This window comes from Manis pentadactyla, chromosome X, assembly GCF_030020395.1.
Source record: "Manis pentadactyla isolate mManPen7 chromosome X, mManPen7.hap1, whole genome shotgun sequence".
In the NCBI taxonomy this organism is placed as follows: Eukaryota; Metazoa; Chordata; class Mammalia; order Pholidota; family Manidae; genus Manis; species Manis pentadactyla.
This window is the reverse complement of record NC_080038.1, coordinates 130,028,175-130,036,896: the sequence shown is the minus strand read 5'-3', so window position 1 is coordinate 130,036,896 and position 8,722 is coordinate 130,028,175. Positions and strand designations below refer to the sequence as shown.

General features: G+C 48.0%; 1 pseudogene; it reads right to left on the bottom strand.

Moving 5' to 3' along the window:
• Positions 1-570: 570 nt before the first annotated feature.
• Positions 571-4,869, bottom strand: LOC130681920 (proteasome subunit alpha type-7-like; annotated as a pseudogene).
• Between the last annotated feature and the right edge of the window lie 3,853 nt (positions 4,870-8,722).

The following is an 8,722-nucleotide window of genomic DNA, read 5'->3' as shown; positions in this document are numbered from 1 at the left end:
GGTGGGGCCTTCCCCAGAATTGGGGAAGGGTGGAGACACCAGGAGCAGTGGAATTAGCCCTCCCTGAGAGAGAAGACTGCTTAGAGGCCCGGAGTGGCCGTGGAGCAGCAGGATTGTGGGGTCTGTTTCTCGAGATAGTGGAAAGGGTTATAGAAGAGAGAGACTGATTTCAGCATCGCTTGGAGGAGCTGGGCGATGCCCTACGGGATGCCCCTAAGAAAGACATTTGACACATGGACCAACCATGGCTGGCCCTTCTGGCACCTTGGGGATAAGGCCTGAAGGCTGGCCTCCTGTGTGTTCCCGGAGTAAGAGCAGAGGGGCCCCCAAAGATGAAGGTAGTGTACCCAAAAAGGCAGGAAGGTAAGAGCTTCTTACTGGGGAGTTTCATCTTAGCATGTGCCTCCAGTAGCCCTACATACAGACCCATCAGTAACCCCCACACGGAGAGGAGTGAAAGCCTGGTGTACTAGACCAGGATGAGATCCCATTCCTGCCACTGTCCCATCACAGGGGCACCCTCTTGCGTGCATCCTACTTGATGGACAAGATTTGCTATGCTGGAGTCATTAAAACATGTATCCTATCGCCCTTAAGGTTACTTTCTTCCGTAGTTCCTGTGGCCTGGATCTGCCCCCCGGCTGCAGCTGCCCCGTGATGATTGCTCTGAACGCCCTACCTGTTCAGCTACTCACCGCCTGTGGAGTGGGCGAGCTATGGTCGAAATCTGCCTAGGACTTTGAATTTAGCTGGCTCCTCCAGCTGGAGGATTATCGTGATTTTATTGCTGTTGCTATTGTATGTTAGCAGTGTGGTTACAGTGCTCCAGTTTTCTCACACAGGGGCCATTGCAGAAGATGCGGAGTGAGTAGATTGTGAGGCAGAATTTCTCGAGAGGTGGGCTGTGGGTAAAATGGCAGTGTTTCCAGAGTCTCTCACCTGGCCTTAGTGCAGCTCCATAGCAATAGGTGTTTCCAAGGAGTGGACAGAATAGTTCATCTCCATATCAGTACGTAATTACAAGGGGAAGGGAGGGCATATCTGGACTGGAGAGGTTGGGTGGGGTCCCTAATTGCAGCCGGGTTGAGAGAGACACGGCCAAGCACAAGTGGACGACTGCTTGTAAGCAATAAATGGGTTTCTCCCACTTTATTTGTCCCTTTGACTGATTTCGGTTCAAAAGTATTTTGCCCCAGGCTGCCCTCAGAGGGACACACATGAATTGTCGATCTAAATGTATAAGATAAAATAATACAAGTTATAAATGAAAACATAGGAAAATATCTTAATGACCTTGGGGTAGGCAATGATTTCTTCACCAAGACTCCCACAGCACTAGTAAGAAAGGAAAATACTGATAAACTGGACTGCGTTACAACTGGGAACTTTTCTTCCTGAAGGGACATCACTGAGTGAGTGAAACAGCACCCTCTGCAGTGGGAAAATACATCTGCATTACATGGATCCAACAAAGGACTCATTCAGTACCAAACACATCAGTGAAAAAAACCCTGGAAATTTGGGGAAGAGACTTGACAGGCATTTCAAGAGTATATTTAAATACTCATTAGACACATATTAAACACAGGAAAAGGTGCTTATCTTAACTGATCATCAAGGAAATGCAAATTAAAACCACAGTTCTAATACTCACCAGGACGGCTGAAATGAAATAGATAATTTCAAATGTTGACAAGGCTAAGGAGCAACTAAAACTCTCGTACACTGCTGGTGGAAATGTAGATTGGTACACTTTGAAAAACATTTTGGAATCTAAAGTATCCAAAGAAGGTGAACATATGTAAACCCTATGACTCAACCATTCCATTCCTAGTGCACCAGAGTCCTGGTAATGTTCTTTTTCCTGATCTGGGTGGTAGTTATGAGGATGTTCAATGAGTGAGAATTCCCTGAGCTGTACACTTGATCCTTGAGCATTTTTCTAGTTGTGTGTCAAGCTTCAGTGAAAGTTTCTTTTTTTAAAAGGTTACAAAATATGTAAGTTTACTGCAGGACTCCTGGGCAGCATAGGTAAATGGAATGGAAATGCCTACACATCATTTTGAGGCTCAACCATGATTTGAATCTAAAAATCACTACAAGCAAAAATTTTCTCATTATAATGCTTTGGGATTTTTCCTTTTCTTTTGCAATTTCAACAACACATTTCTCAATTTCTTCAGGACTTAAAATCTTGAGGGGCTGATCTCTCTGCATGAACGCAAGCTCGATGGTTTTCTGCCATACTGAACCACTTGCAGAGAAGGGCCTTGATAACCAGTTTAATGGTCACATTGTCCATTCGGATGGCCTCATCAGTGTAATTCTCTTCTCTAGAAATTCACGCCCCACCCTATGCCATTGGCCTTTCAGGCATGGTAGGTGCCTGAGGGATCAGTCTGACAGAGTCTGGGGGTTGCCATCAAAGTCAAAACCCTCAGTAAGTGCAGAGATGCCAAACTGTCTGAGCCCACTGCTGGGTCGCCCTGCTTCAGACTGGCAATGTAGTGAGTGATGCACTCTGCAGGGACGGGGTCTTCCACGGCCAGCTGGTGGCTCTGGCACTCCACCCAGACCCTGTTGATGACTGTTTAGCACAGGCAGTGAGGCCCGCGAAGGCCAGGCAGACATTGTCATCCAATGCACAGATCTTCCGCACCGTTCCTCTATCCTGCAGTTCGGCTGCCCACTTGATCTCCACGCCAAGAACAACAATGTCTTTTCCTCAAATGCCAACTGTGATGGGGCCCTCCTTCATGCCTTCCTGCATGTATTCCACTTTGAAGAGGTGGCCACGGGCTGAGAAGACCGTGATGGTGTGCATGTAGTTTATGCTGGCAGAGAGGCGTGGCCAGGCCCAGAAAAAGCGCGCATGCTCAGTGCAAGCACAGCCCACGATTCATGACACTGCTGTGCCTGCGCCGCATGCCTGCCCACCCCCAGTGCCACCAAAAACTTTCTTTAAAAATGCATAAAAGTAGGGGGAGAAATCCCTTGACCATGATATTCTAGGTGTTAATGTGTTTTGTTTGATTGAGTTATTACAACTATCAAATAAATATATTATAAATTTGGTAATAAATAAAAAACACTGGAAATCCCACTCTTAATTATCCGGATGATTTAAAGAATTGGTTTGGGTCATGAATACATTATTTCCAGAATGAGGCCTGGCTTACCACCAATTATACCCCCATTTCGCATTTCATTTCGTAAATGGGCATGAAAGGAAGTTTGCACGGTCATACAAAAGTTTTCTCAATTTCCTTTAGAACTATATGGCATAAATCAAATGCTGAGCTACGATCAACTTTTCTCAATGATGATCCTATGATCCGCTGATCAGTCCTCTGTCAATTCTGTCTAAAGGAAAAAACAGGAAATTATTTTGATATGCAGGATTTCCTACTCAGTCATTAGTCATTCAGTTTCCTGGCCAGGAGATTTTTAAAGCACCTTCAGCGACTAAGACATGTTAAATTCTGGAGGCAGCACACCATGGTGAGATCGGGGAGGAGTGGTGGTGAAGGAGAGATGGGCACAGCTGCTCCCTCAGGGTTTCCTCATCAGTTTTAAGAAGAAAAATGTATGGAACTAAGGATTTGGAAATAGATTCCTTTGAAACCACCTTGGGCCGTTTGGGGGCACCCCCAGGCACAAGTGAACTTTGGTCACTAAAGGACTCCTCAGAGGTGGCTCCTCACACTGCATTTCCAAGAGGCCGCTCTGGGCCTCAAGCACTCAGGCTGCTGCTGACCTGAAGGGGCTGGGGAGCAACAGGCCTCAGTGAGGGTGCAGGGTCTAGCTGACTGCACCAATGATCAAGTCCACCTCTGGGGCACTGGGTGATGCCAGCCCCTGCCCATCTCCAAACTGAGAGAGGAGTTAGGAGCACTCAGAGAAAGGTGAATGTCCCTAGAGAGATGCAGGCCCCTATGCTTCCCAGCTACATCATTTGCGCTGCTCTGTGACCTCTGCCAGGGTCAGTTTCCAGAGGGGACAGGGTGCCGGGAGGGCTGAGTTGCAGAAGGATGGCAGGCAGGCAGGACAGTGGAGGAGACACAGCACCAAGAAGGACAAAACCCTTTACAGAGATGCTTCCTAGTTGTTCCAGTAAGATCCCAGAGGTCCCTGCAAGGCTTCCAGCTTCATGGTGACTGATTCGTCAGGGCCTAGAGAAGCAGATTGTAGAGCTGCTTACAGGAACATTTCCTGGGCTTCCTGCCCGGGGAGGCCCGGAGCTGGTGGGCCTAGGTGCGGAGAGCTGCAGGGAGACCAGGCATGCTGGCAGTCTGGGAGACTGAAACAGAGGGTGAGATTAGGGAGGCAGACATGGAAGCCTCAAAATTCAAGCAACATGCACACTTTATACACACACTTAATTTTTGGTAGTGATTTGCCAATTGGATGAGAATAAAGCACAGATTAAGTTCACATTTAACCCTAACGCGGTCAGCCCCATAGGCTCAGGGAGCCTATATGGACATCCGGGCCGGGGCCAGCCTTTGATAGACTTACTGGACTTCTAAGACAACCTCTGCCCTCAAGGAAAAGTACGTTAAGACGTGTTCTGACAGCAATCAGTTGTCAAAGTGGGGCTTCTGGAGCATCAGCATCACGTGGGGACTTGTGAGAAAGGCGTTTTCTGCCCCTAACCCAGACCAACTGAAGTAGAAATTCTGGGAATGACGTCTGACAACTGGTGTTCTAACAAAATCTGAGTTTTAAATGCTGTTCAAAGAGAACAGTAAGTATGGAGTGAGTTTTGAAGGGCGAAAAGGAGGAAGATGGGATGTGATGCTCAGGGAAGAATGTGGACAAGTCGGGAGGCAATATTGGGGACTAAAAACAGAGAATAATCAAAGACAGGTTAAGAGCCTGGCTCAGCATCAGGGATATGTGAGCTGGGAGAAGAAAGAGGGGAGGCTGCCATGGGGAGGAGCCCTGTGAAGGGCCTTGAAGCCAAAGCAGGGAGTGGGACTTCAAAGATAAGGGAGCTGGGAACTGTTGAAACTGAATGGAAGAGTGACTCAGTGGCCACAGTGTTGGAGGAAAATGAATGCATTATGTAGCACGGAAATACGGAGTTGGGATGTTTTGAGGAGAATCTGCCTCCAGGGTCATGCTCCGCGTGTGCAGTGTTTCCTGTGACTCTTCAAGTCCCAGACCCTTCCGAGCCTGAGAATGGGTAGAGGGAGTATGGTTCCCCAGCTCTTAGTCTACGTACAGGGCCAAGAAGTACTTTTGGAGGACACGGCCTCCCCTGTTCACAGGGCAGCTCCTTCTCAGAGCTCAGGACTAGAAACCCCCACCCGAGGGGTTATCTTGAGAAAATCGAGTTTGGCGCCCTCCAGGAACAAAACAGACCATCGCCGAGAAGGGATTCCCAGCTCTGTGTGAGACGGCCAAGATATCCCAGTTGGAGAATGATACTTCCCAAGAGGCCGCTGCCAGGAGCTGAGTGTGTCATAGTGTCTGCAGAGAGGGACCTTAGTTTCAAGGCCTGGGACTGGGGAGGTTATTCCAATGCTTCCTCTGCCACAGGGCCCTGTGAAAGGAAACCTCCTAAGTTGCGGGTGTCTCTCCTGTAAAACAAGGGCTATCTATGGTCTCCAGGCTTCCCAGGGCCCTTTCAGCCCTGACATTCGAGATGTAAGGGAGGGGGGAATACAGCTTTAAGTAACTGCAACGATCTTGTGGAAGGGACCCGAACAGGCTCCGGAGTAACAGCCGTGTCATTGTTTGCTGGGAGGGAGAAGATACAGACCTGAGTCCTGCACACACTGGCTGGGACCACGGGCACCCTGGGCCTCTGGGCTGCAGCAAGCAGCCACGCTGGGCTGGCTTTCCGAGCCCTTGCCTTCCAGCTTCAGGCTTCCAGATGCAGACCTGAGTGGAAAAGGACCACTGTCCTTCTCCTTTCTCATCCCTTCTGCCCAGTCCACATTACCCCTCACATCCTTCCCTAGGACAGGAGCCCAGGATATGAACCCACACCCCTCACACCTGGCTCGGGCCAGCTTTTGTCCCCTCACTTCCATGTCCATCTGTGGGAGCTGCAGGGGAGCCTTCTGCCTCTTCATTCTGTGCCCTGCACGAATAACCAGCTGCTTCTCTAGTCCCTGAGCTTTTGCATGCTGTCTTCCTGTTGTGTCCTCAGAAAGGCAGTGGCATAACCATCTTTCAGGCACATGCTGGGGAGGTGGTGGGCAAGTATAAAGCCGAAGGACAGCTCTCCCCTTTATTCCATTCTGACGCTTCTTTAGTGCCTACAGCTCTTTTTCTGAGATGGTGAGGGATACAAGCAGTAGGATGCATGGGGAATGTGGCCCTAGGGAGCTGGCAGAGAACTAAAAGGGAAGAATAGGTACTGATGAGTCAGGCAGGATCCCCAGCTTCTAAACACTGTTCCCCAAACATGGGGACGAAAATGTCCTTTCTCCATGACTCCTGTTTAATCAAAGGGCAATGGAGTCTGAACGGAGAACCAGGAGCCCTCAGTTCCCTTCCTGTTTTTACCCATTCACATCTGAAGGCCTCTTGCCATTTGCCTCCAATAACTCATCTCTCATAGGACCCATGTTCCGTTTTTCACCTCTCCCGGGGACGCCAGGAGAGATGAGGACCGGCAAAGTGAGCTTTCAAGCCAACAGGTGTTAAAACAATGGTTGGCAGTTTCATGAAAACAGAGTGCCCTTTTGCTGACTCTTTTTCAGGACCTTTGCTGAATCCTGATTGGCCGTAACTGCTGGCTCCATTGATGCAGTACTTCCTCCCATTTTTGAGGCAATCTCTGCTTCCTAAATGCTACATGAGTAAATGTCCTTTGAATGGGGGTTAGAAAGCAGCTACCGTGGTTGCAACCAAACACGGATTCACACAAAGCAGAGAGTGACCTCTGCAAGGTGCATTTCCAAGGGCCCACTCGCAGATAGTTCTGGAAGGGATGGTGGGGCAGTCTCCATGGCTTTAATAGTACAATGGGTTCCCTTCCTTCCAGGTTACTTCCTCCTTTGGGCTTAGCCCTTTCATTCTTTTTAGTGGCCATGCTACAGTCACCTCTTTCCTCCTTCATTAGCTTGAGGATGCACCTCACAGTGCAAATACTGCCCGCAAAGTCCACCCATGGCCATCACCTCCCCTCCTTTTCCAGGCATCCCAAGTTGAGAGCATCTAATATACTTTGGTTCTCTTACTCATTTCAGCGTGTCAAACTAAACAGGGACATTATCTTATGACTTGACTAGAGAAGCATCTCTAGAGAGGAATGTCACACCAGTACGGGACCCTTCTGACTGTCATTAGCAGGCTCAATAATCAGCTGGAAATCATGGAAACCCTGCTAATTAAGGATGCTGAAAAGCTGGACAAGTACACAAAGTTGATGATTTTTAAATAGCTAGTGGAAACATGAAGAATGTTCCAAATGTTTATGGAACATCTGCTGTGGCCTATCAGTGTGAGACATACTCATGTGTCTCATTTAATCCTTACAGCAGCCCTGAGAGGGAGGAATTATGGCCTCCACTTTACAAACCTGAAAACAGGCCATGGAGGTCTCTTGATGGAAAAAACGTCTTAAGACATCTATTCCAAAAAGGTGAATACTGGCTATCTCTGGGTGATTCTGTAACAATGGAGGTCTGTTTAGTGTTTGCATTTAATAGAAAACATGCCATCTTATTTTAAAAGGTAATACTTGATGAAATAACATGTAGAAACTTTGGCCAACATCTTAAACTAGGATCTGACACACATATAAATCCATGCCTTCCACCTTCCCTGCCCTTCCCTTGACATCACATGGTCTTCTCAGGAGATAATCACTGAGGCCAGTGGGGAAGGAAGAGAAACCACCAACATCAAAAGCAATTTCCATCTGACTGAGCTCCCATCAGGGCCATCACTCTAAGCCACAGGCCCTACTTTGCCCTGACATTTCTGGACGTTCCCTCCTGGTATCCAGTGTGCACCGAGGCCAAGAGGCCACAGGGTTCTCCTTGCTATTCTCAGTTAAATCCGTTTGTAAATTACCCAGACCTTCCTGTAGAACATACAGGTGTACAGGGCTGTAGCTAAGCAGCCATAAAAATGAGCCTCCCTTTAGGCCCTGGAGAAGTGTGGGACCAGTTGGAAAGCCTCCAGCCCCCATAGTCACAATTAAAAAAAAAAAGGCCATTCACCACTGTCCTACGCTTTCTACAAAGAGACAGATAGATACCTGGATGAGGGCCCAGACTGTCTCCTTCATCATGTCATTCTATATGCCTCAGTGTTGGGAGGATCAGCAGTCAGAGAAATACATAGGGCTTGCAAGGTCCCTATGTCTATGTTGGCATTTGGGCCTTTGCTTGCTACTAACAATCCCAGACAGAAAACATTATGGTAGTGGGTGCTCAGGGGAGAGGCAAATAGAATGGGACACTTCTCTGAGGGAAAACATGGAATCCTCTCTTCCTGCTCTACAATAAAATTCCCTGAGCCTGGGCTTAGATGTTCATGCAGACAGAACAGCCATAGAAACTCTAACTTAGTAAATCTTTCTGAGCTCCCTTCAGAGGACCTGATCACTCTTATTTTCCATCTCTCCCGAGAAAGAATGAAAGCAGGACTCATAGCCATCATACAATTGCTGAGCACCTGATACCTGGAGAATTTAGACTACAGAGGGTGGAGAAGCTGAGTAACCAGACAGTTAGTTAGATAGATAATTATAGATTTA